General features: G+C 46.1%; 1 protein-coding gene across 2 annotated transcripts in view; it reads left to right on the plus strand.

The window, feature by feature from the left end:
* The window catches only part of LOC144505283 (NACHT, LRR and PYD domains-containing protein 3-like), a 103,368-nt gene that overhangs the window by 62,375 nt on the left and 28,154 nt on the right, over positions 1-12,839 (plus strand). The window lies entirely within an intron of this gene.

Consider the following 12,839-nt stretch of genomic DNA (forward strand, 5'->3'; position numbering starts at 1 on the left):
ATTTCCAAAACAAAAGCATCTCTCTGGGTCACCCTTATTATTTCATGGATTGCTAACATCATGAGCAGAATGTTCCCATCTGGCCAGATGGCCGGTTGTAATCCCAATACCCCGTGGAATGGGGCATCAGCCGAAAATGTGGATTCCAAATTGGCATGAAGGAAATCGGGATTCAGCCAACCCGTGCTGCCGGCCCCGATCGAGTTCCCTCCGACAGCAGGAGTGAGCTCTGGGAGCCTCAACATCATCTGGTGTTGCCAGTCCTAGTGGCCTGCCATAGTCTGAGCGATTGCGAGGTCGGGCTGACCCGAGCAAGTGAGAGTCCAGAGCACCGTTATCATGATGACCTTTATCAAGTGCGTCTATCAGTGGCATAGCGCTGAGATTTCCACACAACCACCACCACACCCCTCCCCGCCCATCCCTCAGAGCACCTTGGACTACAGACCGAGTGACAGCACAGATTTCTTGGCACTGCTGGTGACGTTGTCCGACGTGGTGCTCTGTGCCTGAGCTAAGCATTGAGCAAGGGCTGCTATAGAGTCCATCTGTGCCTTTGACATTTCCATTTGAAATTGGGACCTGCTGCCTTGAGCGTCAGAAATGGACATCACTGAGTGAGCCAAACCTTGGTCGTCATCATTTATTACTCAGACCTCTTACCTCAGGCTCTTTACTGAGGTGTTGGCCTGGGTACCGCACCTTACCGGTATGAGAGAAGGCATTTGAACTCCTGCTGTTGGCCCTGCACTTTCCAGAAGGGTAGTGACACCTTCTCCTGTGGAGTATGGCTTTATATTTGCATCTGTACTAGTGCTGGGATTACTTTTTCCAGTGGATTAACATCTGCCTTGAGGTCAGCTTTTTCCTGGGATCCAACAGTCCTCTGTATATTGGCTCAATTGGAAGTCTTGCTTCCATCTGATGTGAAGCAACAGTTATGTGGTGCTCAGCAGAGAGTGCTCCAGAAGCCTGATCATTAACAAAGACATATCTGCACTGATAGAAGGGGCTGGTGCTGGTGACAGGAGTGCCGGGAAACCTGTGTCGTCTGTGGTGCTGTGGCCCAGGGTGCTCTCAGGGCTGAGGGGTTGAGGCAGGGGGTAGGTGGCTTTTGGGAATCCCTTTGCTGTGCTAATTGACAGACGCTCTTGATAAAGGATTACGTTCATCATGATAACGGTGCGTTGGACTCTCACATGCTCAGGTCAGCCCAATATGACAGTGTCTGCTGTGGATTCTTTTTTTTATAGAAACCCTACAGTGCAGAAAGAGGCCGTTTGGCCCATCGAGTCTGCACCGACCACAATCCCACCCAGGCCCTATCCCCATATCCCCACATATTTACCTGCCAATCCCTCTAACCTATGCATCCCGGGACACTAAGGGGCAATTTAGCGGGTCCAGTTAACCTAACCTGCACATCTTTGGACTGTGGGAGGAAACCGGAGCACCCGGAGGAAACCCACGCAGACACAGGTAGAATGTGCAAACTCCACACAGACAGTGACCCAAGCTGGGAATTGAACCCAGGTCCCAGGAGCTGTGAAGCAGCAGCGCTAACCACTGTGCTACCGTGCCGCCCCCATCTCTCCCATGATTTCTAGCGCTCTTTCTTCATAAAGTCTGAGGAATTGTAGCTCTTGCACGCCCCAGCCCATCTTCCCTTGCTCCCTCCTGTGGTATTGTCGTGGGGGGGGGGGGGACATTTTGAGATGGTGGCCAAGTGAGTATGGGGATTTGACATCAGAAGAATTTATGGGATATGGGGCAAGATTGTGAAGGATAATGATGTTGATCATCGGGGACTGGGTTAAGCGAGATGCTGGTAGCCAGTGGTTGAAGGCTAGAGGTTGTTAGATAGCATAGGTTGAGTACGGAAACGATGCCACGGGAGGACAGGTGGATACTCACCCTTGCAGTTCGAAGGAGGTGGTTCAGCTTCTTCAGGCACTGAAAACCATTCCTCCCTGGTCATGCAATTGATTCAACCACCACTTCTCATCTGCTGCTACAATGTTGGCAGGAGGTTCCCTGCACCCCTGGGGAAACAAGGCGACCCTCCTCTCCTGGATGGCATCCAGCTTGCAGTCCTCATTAGCGTCGTAAAATCTTGGGGCTGCTCTTTGTCCCGCTGTGTTCCTGTTGCAGTGAATGTGCCAGGAGCTCGTATATCTGCTGCTCCTGCTTATTAGTCCCGGAGGTGATTCCTGACTCCAGTGAATCAGCTGCTACTGGAGTTGGAGGATCCACGTGCTTCTTGTGGGGCGGCGAGCTGATCCATTTAAATATGGTAGATGACCTCTGCTGACCACGGGAATCACTCCCGTTTTGATGCCAGCAGGAGCACTTGGAGTCAAAATGTAGAATTGTGCCCCATGTTTCCAATTCGTTAGATAATAGCTCACCATGTTATGATCTTTGCTTTTTCTTAATCAATTAAATGAACATGGCCCCAATATTTAAAGTGTAATCAGATCAAAGCTAGCTTTAAATGCAAATATCCAATTTCTGCACGGTAGCACAGTAATTAGCACTGATGCCTCACAGTACCAGGGACTTGGGTTCCATTCCGACCACTGGACATTGTCTATGTGGCGTTTGCACATTCTCCCCATGTCAGTGTGGGTTTTCTCTGGGTGCTCCGGTTTCCTCCCACAGTCCGAACATGTGCGGGTTAGGTTGATTGGCCATGCTAAATTGCTCCTTATTGTCAGGGGGATTAGAAGGCTAAATATGAGGGATTAAGGGGTAGGACCTGAGTGGGGTTGTTGTCAATGCAGGCTTGATGGGCCAAATTGCCTCCTTCCACAATGTAGATTCTATGATTTTGAATTCCTTCCAGTTGTTCCAATTGTTGCAGCTATATTTTGTATGTCAACACTGACAGAGAAGTCTTTGGATTGATGGGAACATTTAGTTCAGTATTAAATATTATTAATCCTCTACGATTATTCTGTGACAAATTTTAATTTGGAAGTTCTGCAGACATTTTGTTGCCTCTGGACTGTCCATTTTATTTTACTTATTCCATCGATATTTTTCCTTGCATCAGTTTGATTCTTTAACTGGATAAGCGAGGATCTGATATCCAGCGCAACTGTTCCTAAACTGTTGAATACTGTTCCAGATAGTGCAAAAAATACATTGTCCATGACATAATTTTCCATATAAACTCTACATTTCAATGGGTAATTTAGATACAATTGCAAACTTAGACCACTTTGCCAGAACACAATTTAAATTCACTCGACACAAGACCATAAGCATACATTTCCCATCAATACCTTTGTAATACAGCTTTATTTGATGAGCTGTTTGAAAAGTCTACAACTATTGATAAGAAGATTTGTGCTGATCAGTATCCAGTAGAATAATAATCATGAGTTCCCCACCACATATGTGCCCAATGTAATCCTTCGTATCTCTATTTTCTCCTACTGTAAATACATTGGAAACCGTCACTTCACATTTTGCTGTTTGCACTATGGCCACTAGTTCACACTTTAACCTCCAAAAATCTGCCTTTACTTTAACTTCTATATTCTCTCCAATGTTTCCAAGAAGATAATCAGATATTTTCTCTTCCTCTCACTACTATTCTGAGGCTGGTTATTTGCATTTTGCCTATCTTTCTAACTTCTGTATGGACTTACAAATACAGACCTACCGCCACTCAGCTGTTTTTGAGCACTATCAAGCCGAATTTTCTGGTCTCTGGATTGTCGGAACTTATCGAAGTCCGGATGAATGTGGGAATTGCCTGGCAAGTTTTATCTTGTGTCTCTAAATTAAGTCAGAGACTTGCATCAGTCCCAACTCACTTAATCTGATTATTTACACAGAAAATGGTAGACAAAGAAAAACTAGTCTGACACCGAGTTAATATAAGAACTTACACCCCAATTATCCCCTGATCCCCAAGTAACCTCCGACATAATCCAATTAGACCTCCCCGGTTTCCCAACTACTTCATGAGTCGGCGAATGCATCTAACCCCTAACTATACCCCACCATCACACTATTCGCCGACCAGACTTGATCACTCCACCTGACTACCAATTTACAACTCCCAGTGGCTGACCCCATAAATGTTCCCATCATCAACTAATCACTGGACTACCCAATGAGATATTACCAACCCTCAACCAGACTTGACAATATCCACCCCAATCATTGAACTATTAACCCAACCAGCCAACTCCCTCCATTTCACCCCTCAACCTGCAACCAGCAGGACGACTCGAAAGATGGCCACGTTAATTTACCCTTTAGTGTCAGAGGAATTAGCAGGTTAAATGGGTGGAGTTATGGGGATATGGCCTTGGTGAGATTGTTGTTGGTAGAGGTTTGATTGGTCGAATGGCCTCCTTCTGCACTGTAGGGGTTCTATGATGGTCTCCGACTAAGCCAGACTGCTGAACAACCCACTATGTACCAAAACACCCACTCTTGTGGACCAACCTACGCAGCTCAACAATCCTAACTAACGACCTACCGACCAACTGCACACCTCATCCAGCCTACCCATTTACCTACCTATCCATCTCATCCACCTACATATTCTGATGATGTAGCACCCCCCCGCCCCTCCTCCCCGCACCCCCAGTCATTAATTTGTTCACCTATTTATCCATTCATCCATCTACTTATACATTCACTAATATTCAGGCATGATATGTCAGCTGAACATAAAGCACCTTATGCTGAAAAACAAAGCGTTGTTCAATGATTCCAGATATTGTTTCGCTCTTGCGGCGCTCTCTGAGTGACATACACTTGGTATTTCTGGAAAGTCTATGCCCAGAAAATCGGAAGAAATGGGGGCAGTGTTGACTTGGGAGAAACTTTGAAGGGCGTGACAATCTGACAAAAATTATTGCTCCTGAGAAGATTCAGGCCATCATAAATATGAGCTAAAGTTTTAACGTTGCCTATTGTAGGCACTTTCCAATTTTCAAGGTAAGTTTGAATAACTAATGGAACAATATTTTTTCCATGATCACGACCTACTATTTTCAGAATTATTTTGAAGTTTTAGGATCCAAAACCATTAACCCACATGTCTTTGTCCATGGGATCCTCTACTAATGTTTCATTCAGTCTTTACTTTGAAGTTGAAATTGTAATCGATGCACTTCAGGGACAAGTTTTTATGCAGTAAGTATTTTGCAGCTTTAACTGTCTCAAAACGTGATGGCTGCTCAGCTAAAAGTTTTGAATAAACACATATTGTTCAGCCAATTAAACGCACTTCTCAAAATAAGAATTCATGGGTTGAATTCTGCCAAAATATTCTAAGTGTCGAATTTGCATAAAAATTTGCTGGCTTTTGCAGTGGGAGTTACAAAAGAATCCACACATTGTGCACTGCAGAGTGCACTCGCGGTAAATCCTGTTAAAGTTCAATGTGCACTGCCTATTCCCGCTGAACGAGCACTGTGCATGTGCCAATCTGTCAGAGCAGACATCGACGCAAACGCAGTGGCACATGTTTGCTGGCCCCCCGATCACTGACCAGCATAGCAACCCTGCATTTCTGGCCCTCCAACCACCCCCCCCCTGCCCCCCACACCATGGACCGATCACTGGCCCCCGAAGAATGCTGCCCAGGTTCAGCCTCACCTGCCTCTAGTCCGACTCAATTACTTCTGCCACACCCCTGCCCTCCCAAGGCCCGATCTCCTGATCAACCCCACCAATTTACACCCCCCCCCCTCCCTCCCCGCCACACTGGCAGCCCTGACATACCCCCACCCCGATCATTGGCCTTCCACCCTCCCACAATGATTTCGACTACAGTCTGGTAGCAGCATCCCTCGCCCCCACCCATCGCTCCACCCCCATTGGGCCTCACACTTGGCACTGTGCGATACCCAGTGGGTAGTGCGAAGATACCCTCTGGGAATTGGCACTTTGCCCCTTGGGCACTGCGAGGGGGCACAGGTTGCACTGTTGATGTGCCAATGCCAAAGGGCACCCGCCAGCGCCCGACCCTCTGGGAGGCCTCGATTACCCCGACTTCACCCCGACAGGCCACCAGTTCCCCACAAGTAGGGAATCATAGAATCCCTACAGAACAGAAGGAGGCCATTCAGCCCATTGAGTATGCACCCAGGCCCGACCCCAGTAACCCCACATATTTATTAACGAACCGGAAACCGAACGAAGTCTACGCCAGACATCTGCCAGCCACTCGCAGACGGCAGCCCGGGGAATCGACTGGGCAATTCCTGCGTGCACTCGGCAGAGCCTGCAACTGCAAGACCGTTTCAGCCGCCCAAAACGGCAACAACCTGATCAGGGATGCCTTTGTCGCGGGCATCAGGTCGACCTATATCCGGCAGCGCTGGAACAAGTTGGGCTGGACCTGAAGAAAACTGTGGAACTTGCCAGCTCGCTGGAGGTAGCGTTCCGGAACCTCGAGGCCTACACAAATGACCACGAGGGCGCACCATGGACACCGCGACCGCAGCCATCGCTGTACCCGGGAGGGCCGCAAACCTACGCCACGCCCCGTCCCGAAGCTGAACTGACCACTGCGGCAGTCCCCGGAGGCCCGAGATGCTATTTCTGAGGCCTGGAGAAGCACCCACGACGACGCTGCCCGGCTAAAGACGCGATCTTCTCTGGCTGCGGTAAAAAGGGTCACTACCTGAAGGTTTGCAGGGCAAAATCGGTCCCCAGGCCCAGCGGCACCGCGTGCGATCCGTGGGAGGGACCGTCGTCGACGCCATCGGCCACGTGCGATCCGCGGGTGCCGCCATTTTGGATGCCAGCGGCCACGTGCGACCCACGGAGGTCATCATCTTGGACGCCATCAGCCATGTGCGACCCACGGGAGCCGCCATTTTGGGAACCGTCCGCCGCATCGCCTAATCCGACAGTGGCCTCGGTCGCGTTGGACCAGTCCAGGCCTCCCCAGCTCATCTGGTCGATGATGGACGTCAAGGTAAATGGCCACACTACTAACTGCTTATTTGACAGTGGGAGTACGGAGAGTTTCATCCACCCTAACACGGTGAGGCGCTATGCACTACCAGTACTGCCAATGCAGCAATCAATCTCCATGGCTTCGACAAGCCGGTCAGTGAATGTCCTTGGGTACTGTGTAGCGAATTTGACTGTACAGGGCACGGTGTACAACAAGTGCAGGCTCCTCATGCTGCCACAGCTCTGCGCTGCCGTACTACTGGGCTAGATTTCATGTGCCACGTTGGGAATGTCACTTTAGTGTACAATGAGCCTTTCCCCCCAATCTCCATCCAAAATCCACAGCTAACAGACCAGACCACCGCGCACCACTTGTGGTCTCTCGACCCTCAAAGTCGCCCCTCCCTCGCTTTTTGAGCACCTCACCCCGTGTACGGCACGCCTGAGCCCCAGGAGCAGCATCCACACACCCGGCAGTCTGAAGGCGCTACGGACGGCACCACCGGTTATGGATTGGCGCCTGACTCATCGCCGCGACCTCCTGAACCGGCGCCACAGCTGACAGTGCGGCGGTCGCAGCGGCAGATCAAGCCCCCGGAGAGACTGAACTTGTAATTTGAATCAATAACTTGTGACTGTCGTTTCCACCACCTCGCCCCCGCCGAACTCTTTTTAAACAGGGGGTGAATGTGGTGAACCACTGTAACTGTCTGTGTGTAGGATGTGCCTGGGCACGCCCCTGCTGCCTTGGTCCAGGGCTCCGCCCTCCTCGTGGCTGCTGTCTGCCCCTTTGCCTCAGTTTGAGTTGGCCATCGGTTTGGGAGTGCTTCTGTTTCAAAAATGTTGTTAATAAAATTGATGCACCATTGATACATGCCAAGACTAGAGGTTGCGGAACAACAGGCTTTTATTAACAATAACAGAAGCACTCCCAACCGATGGCCAACACGAACTGAGGCAAAGGGGCGGAGAGCAGCCACCTTTATACCCCGAGGAGAGCGAAGCCCCGGACCAAGGCAGCAGGGCGTGCCCAGGCACATCCCACACACAGGCAGTGTTATAGTTGTTCACCACACCGTCCTAATCCCCCTGACACTAATGGACAATCTAGCATAGTCCCTTATTTATTCAGTTCTATGCCTATTCCTGGCATGGAGCTGACGGCGTCAAAAATCCAGTGCTGGGAGAAGGACTCGGGCCCGGACGCTCAGCAGCGAGCCTGAAATTTGGCCGCCGCTGGAGTCTCCTGGTCTGCTGCGTTTGAAAAATAAAATCAGCGCAGCGGTTTGGATGAATCGCTCCCCATATGTTTTTTGGTCATTGAGTTTTATAGCAAATTTCTGAAATGAAACAAAATGACTGGGCTTCTCCCCCAAAGAAATTAAGTGCCCACCAGGCAGAAAAACGGGAGAATTTCCTTCCTGGTTTTTGGGTGTACTTAGATAGATGAATCTTCAGCACTATGTGCTCCACACAGTGCATCGGGGATTCACGCTGCAAAGTGGAGTGTGGGGCCTCATCCCTCTGGAGAGACCGGAATCAGCGCACTGAGCGGGCCACTGCGCATTCGTCGATCTGTCAGTGGGGATATCGGTGCATGCACACTGCCCTCACCCCCATCTCTGGCCTCCTGATCGCTGGTGGACCAGACACCCCGTGGACAGTGCCAAGGTGCCAGGCTAGCACTGCCCAAGCGGTGCCCCCTGCACCCGACCTCCTGCGGGCCTCAGTGGCCTCTGTCCACACCAATGTGGTTAGCAGGTCTGCACCCGATTGATGGGGACCAGTTGTCGCCTTCTGTTCTGTAGGGAATCTATGATTCCCCACTTGTGGGGAACTGGCAGCCTGACCCCTCTGATTCCCACCAGCAGCAATTACAACGGGTCCTTTGACTAATTCCAGGCCCCTGGCCATAAGGAAAATCCAGCATAATGAAGAAAACAATTTTAACCAAAAAATCAGGTTTGTTTGATTGAAGATCTTTCAGCATATTAAAAGTTAAAACTCCATTCAGCCACAGTCCCTCCTCTTGATCCTGGAGTTTACAGTGAAATGGATCACAGACCATGACCAATTTCATATGCAAGTGATACTCAAACGTCAAGCCAATCAACTAAATTACTTCAAGTTACACCGTATCGAAATTATATTTCATACATCACTTTAAATATTACACACAACATTCTTTCTTACACCACCATATTTCCTCATTCAACCGTTTGATTATCTTTGTTCCACTTGATAAATCATATTGTTAACACAATTAAAAATAACAAAGTACACAAGATAAATAATACTGCAGCATGAGACAATAATCGGACCCAAGGAGGAATTTGTATGTTGGGACCCCAATTCCAGAAATCATCCCACCAACTCTATTCCTTTATATTCTTGATAACCTGATCAATAAGTTTAGCAGTTTGTTTCACTTGAATGAAAATTTGAGAAGCGATAGCTCAGCAAGTTCTAATGTACTCCAAATGTTCAAGCAGTAGGTTGATAGTAGTATTATATCGCTCAAAACATTCACCTAAAGTGTCTTGCAGTTCATCTGTTAGATTTAATATTGATTCTTGTCGTTGGTGTATTTCAATCAATTCAACATAGACTATTCACGCTGGTATTTGTGGAGTAATGCAAAAACTAGTGTGAGTGATATTACAAACCAAAACTCCACAATGATAATGGATAAAATGAGGAAGTAATGCAATATTCACCCTTTCCTCTATAAGCTACTTTAGTAACGTCTGTATCGAGATGCCTAACTTCTATTGTACAATTTAACTTATCAACTTTAAACCCACAAAAAGTCTGTTCATTTGAATATATGAGATAGGGACAAACAATTACTCTTTCCGATTGTTGGCACTCCCTTAAGGTAGCACCCACCAAGTTTCCATCTTTTTCTACAACATAAGATAAAACATTATCATATCCGATCCACATACCATCCATAATGATACCAATGTTCTGAACCTCTGATACTTTCCACCCCACTGAATCCATTGAAATCCTTACTATTAATTCTAAAGCTTTATTTAACTTTCCCCTGCAATTATCCTCAGACCAAACCATAGCTAATTGTCCAAACTGACATCGGGACACATTAGGATGTCTTTGTCCAAGACTCAGATAATCTAACTGTATATTACTAATCCAGGAAGGAACCTTCTCCTGATTAGCTTGTTCCAAATTCTAAACCATTCTTGCTCTTCATTTGTCACTTCTTGATTTAACAAGCTGTGTCTTAAATAAAAATATAACTCTCGAAGTTGAGAGGGACACCAATCAGGTAAATGTATTTTAGTGAAATCCAATACAACTGGTACCAATTCATAACGAATATTGTCATACAGTATCTGGTTAGTATCTGTCATTATCAAACCATTTTGAGGTCTAAAAATATTCACAGGACAAGGATATACCATTGGTGGAGATGAAGTAGTTGATTCAAATTCAGGTGTACTATGTACAAAGAAGGTACTGAAGATGTAGTTTTAACTCTCCAACATACTTGATATTTAAGATAATTCTTGTCGTTCTTGTCGTTCTTGTCGTTCATACTTATCAGGAATTTGTATTGGAATTTGAATTCTATCAATCTCATTTAGGGGTATATAGGTTCTACATAACATTGTAAATCGTACACAGTTGTCACTAAAAGATGTTACGTGTCCGGACATAATTAAACCTCTTATAAACCTAAACATGGCACAATTGGTTTGATTATACCATTGTATAGCAAACTCATATTTAAACATGTATTGACATCCAAACATAACAGTTGCATTTGGATTCACCCAAAAATGTCCATCTTCACACTGTCCTGCATTCGAAGGAGTAAACCATAAATCTCCCAGTTGTCCTTTGTTATGTCTGATGTAAGAAGATTGTGAAGATCCCATATCATTCAGCAAAATCAGAAGAACAATTCCCACAGAAAAAATAAATTTCTCCTGCAACGGTTCAAGGTAGCACCTGCTGTTACGTACAGTTTATATTAAATTCTGTTCTTAGAAACTAATGGATTTATCTTCCTGTTGGAACAAATTCTGTTTAAATAGAAAAAAATCCTACCCTTTACATTGGAAAATTGATAACTACTTAAAATGATGCGTTTTACAGCTTGGAGTATTTACAAAGCAATTATCATCTCTGTAGGATGATAACAAAATATGCCACAATGAAAAGGAAAGGTAGGAACCAATTCTGGTGAGAAGAAGAAATAGGAAACTATTGATAAGACAAGACTGGAGAAGATCCATCCAAGAAGAGCTAGAGAAAATCTGGATGAAATAAGCATCACAGAGTGTCAAAACGCGAGTGTCAAGATGAACTGTGTTCTATCTATAAGATAGTGTAATATTTAACAAGTACCCTCAGAAACGTTGGCCTTGAGCACCATGGCAATCAAGATTCATTTCATCATTTGGGAGCTCGTTTAAGCACAGGAAGTTTACTAGATTTATTTGGAGGTACACGTTTCTTAATTTGAACGTCACCCTGTCTCCATAGAAGCTCACTTTGTAGCCTATCACTAGCTCCAACAGCATTTTGATCAGACACATTCTGTCTAACTAATGGTTGCTGTTCATTCCTGTGGCAAGCCTTAATCTGGCTCACCACTGATCCCTGATTATTGTCATTCATAGTTGTCACATCTCATTTCGGACATTGTAACTTTGGAATATTAGATTCCCCTTTGCCAAAAGATTCTATCCCCTCATGATCAGAAGTATTTACTCATTCTGTTCGTCCCGATGTATCCAATGCTCGGAATTCCTCCGAAATATCTGCAGGTAATTTTGGTCTGACCTCGTTTGTTACAGAAGCATCTAATGGAGGTTCCTCTGAACTAGATTGTGTTTTGTTCGTTTCTCGCAAGACTCTTCCGTCCTTGATACAAAGGCAAATACCAACCGTTGGCAGAATCAAAGTTCTTTAGTTGTCCTACATATGTAGGCTGGCTAACCTTTTCTACTTAACCTCCACACAGTGCTGGAAGTCAGTCAGCAAAAAGCGCCCGGAGTAACAAGGTTGACCCCTTTTATACAGTTTACAATCACATCAGGTAGATGTGATTTCAAACGAGACTTAAGCACACATCATCTGATTCAGTCAAAAACGTCTAGACTTAAGCATACATCACTAGATTTAATCAAAAACAAGTAGTTACAGGAATTGCTGCATAACAAAGAATATTCTATTAAAATACGCATTTACTAGTAACACCCCCCACCCATCAGACCATAAGCATAATGTCTTTAAGATACGCTATCTGTTAGCGCAAAAGAGAACATTATCACGTACTGAGCTAAACTCGCACCCCAGCCGTGCTCACCAAGCTGGAGCCTGTGGTTATCTTGTTTTGTTAGTTTGCTCCCATGAGCTGTTTCTCTGCCGTTCTTGCAAGCCCAATAGTTCACCTTGCCCTCTATAGTGGACATTAACTCTTTAATATCTCATTCCCTCCTTTTATCATTCCATGATAATTAATTCGTACATCGTTTTACAGGGGACCGTTGGAAGAACGGGACAAATAAGTACATAGGCATTTGAGAAGAAATAAAATGACCAACACGACCAAGATAATGATTCCCAGGTATAACTATCAACCCTCCCCAGTCTCCAAATATGTCACCAAACGGCCACCAACCAGGGGGATTGTAATGATTGAATTTATGCCCTTCTGTTCTGACCTTATCTGCTGTCTCTCTAATGTGATTAGCTCGGCTTGTTATATTTTCGGAGGAATCAGGGATATAGGTGCAACACTCTGTTCCCACTAGAGTGCATGTACCTCCTGATTCAGCCAGTAAATAGTCCAAAGCCATTCGGTTTTGAAGGGCTACCGCTCGGATGGCAATCACTTCTGCCGATACCTCAGATATCGCCGTGCCCATACT

Source organism: Mustelus asterias, chromosome 16 (assembly GCF_964213995.1).
Source record: "Mustelus asterias chromosome 16, sMusAst1.hap1.1, whole genome shotgun sequence".
NCBI classification, from domain to species: Eukaryota; Metazoa; Chordata; class Chondrichthyes; order Carcharhiniformes; family Triakidae; genus Mustelus; species Mustelus asterias.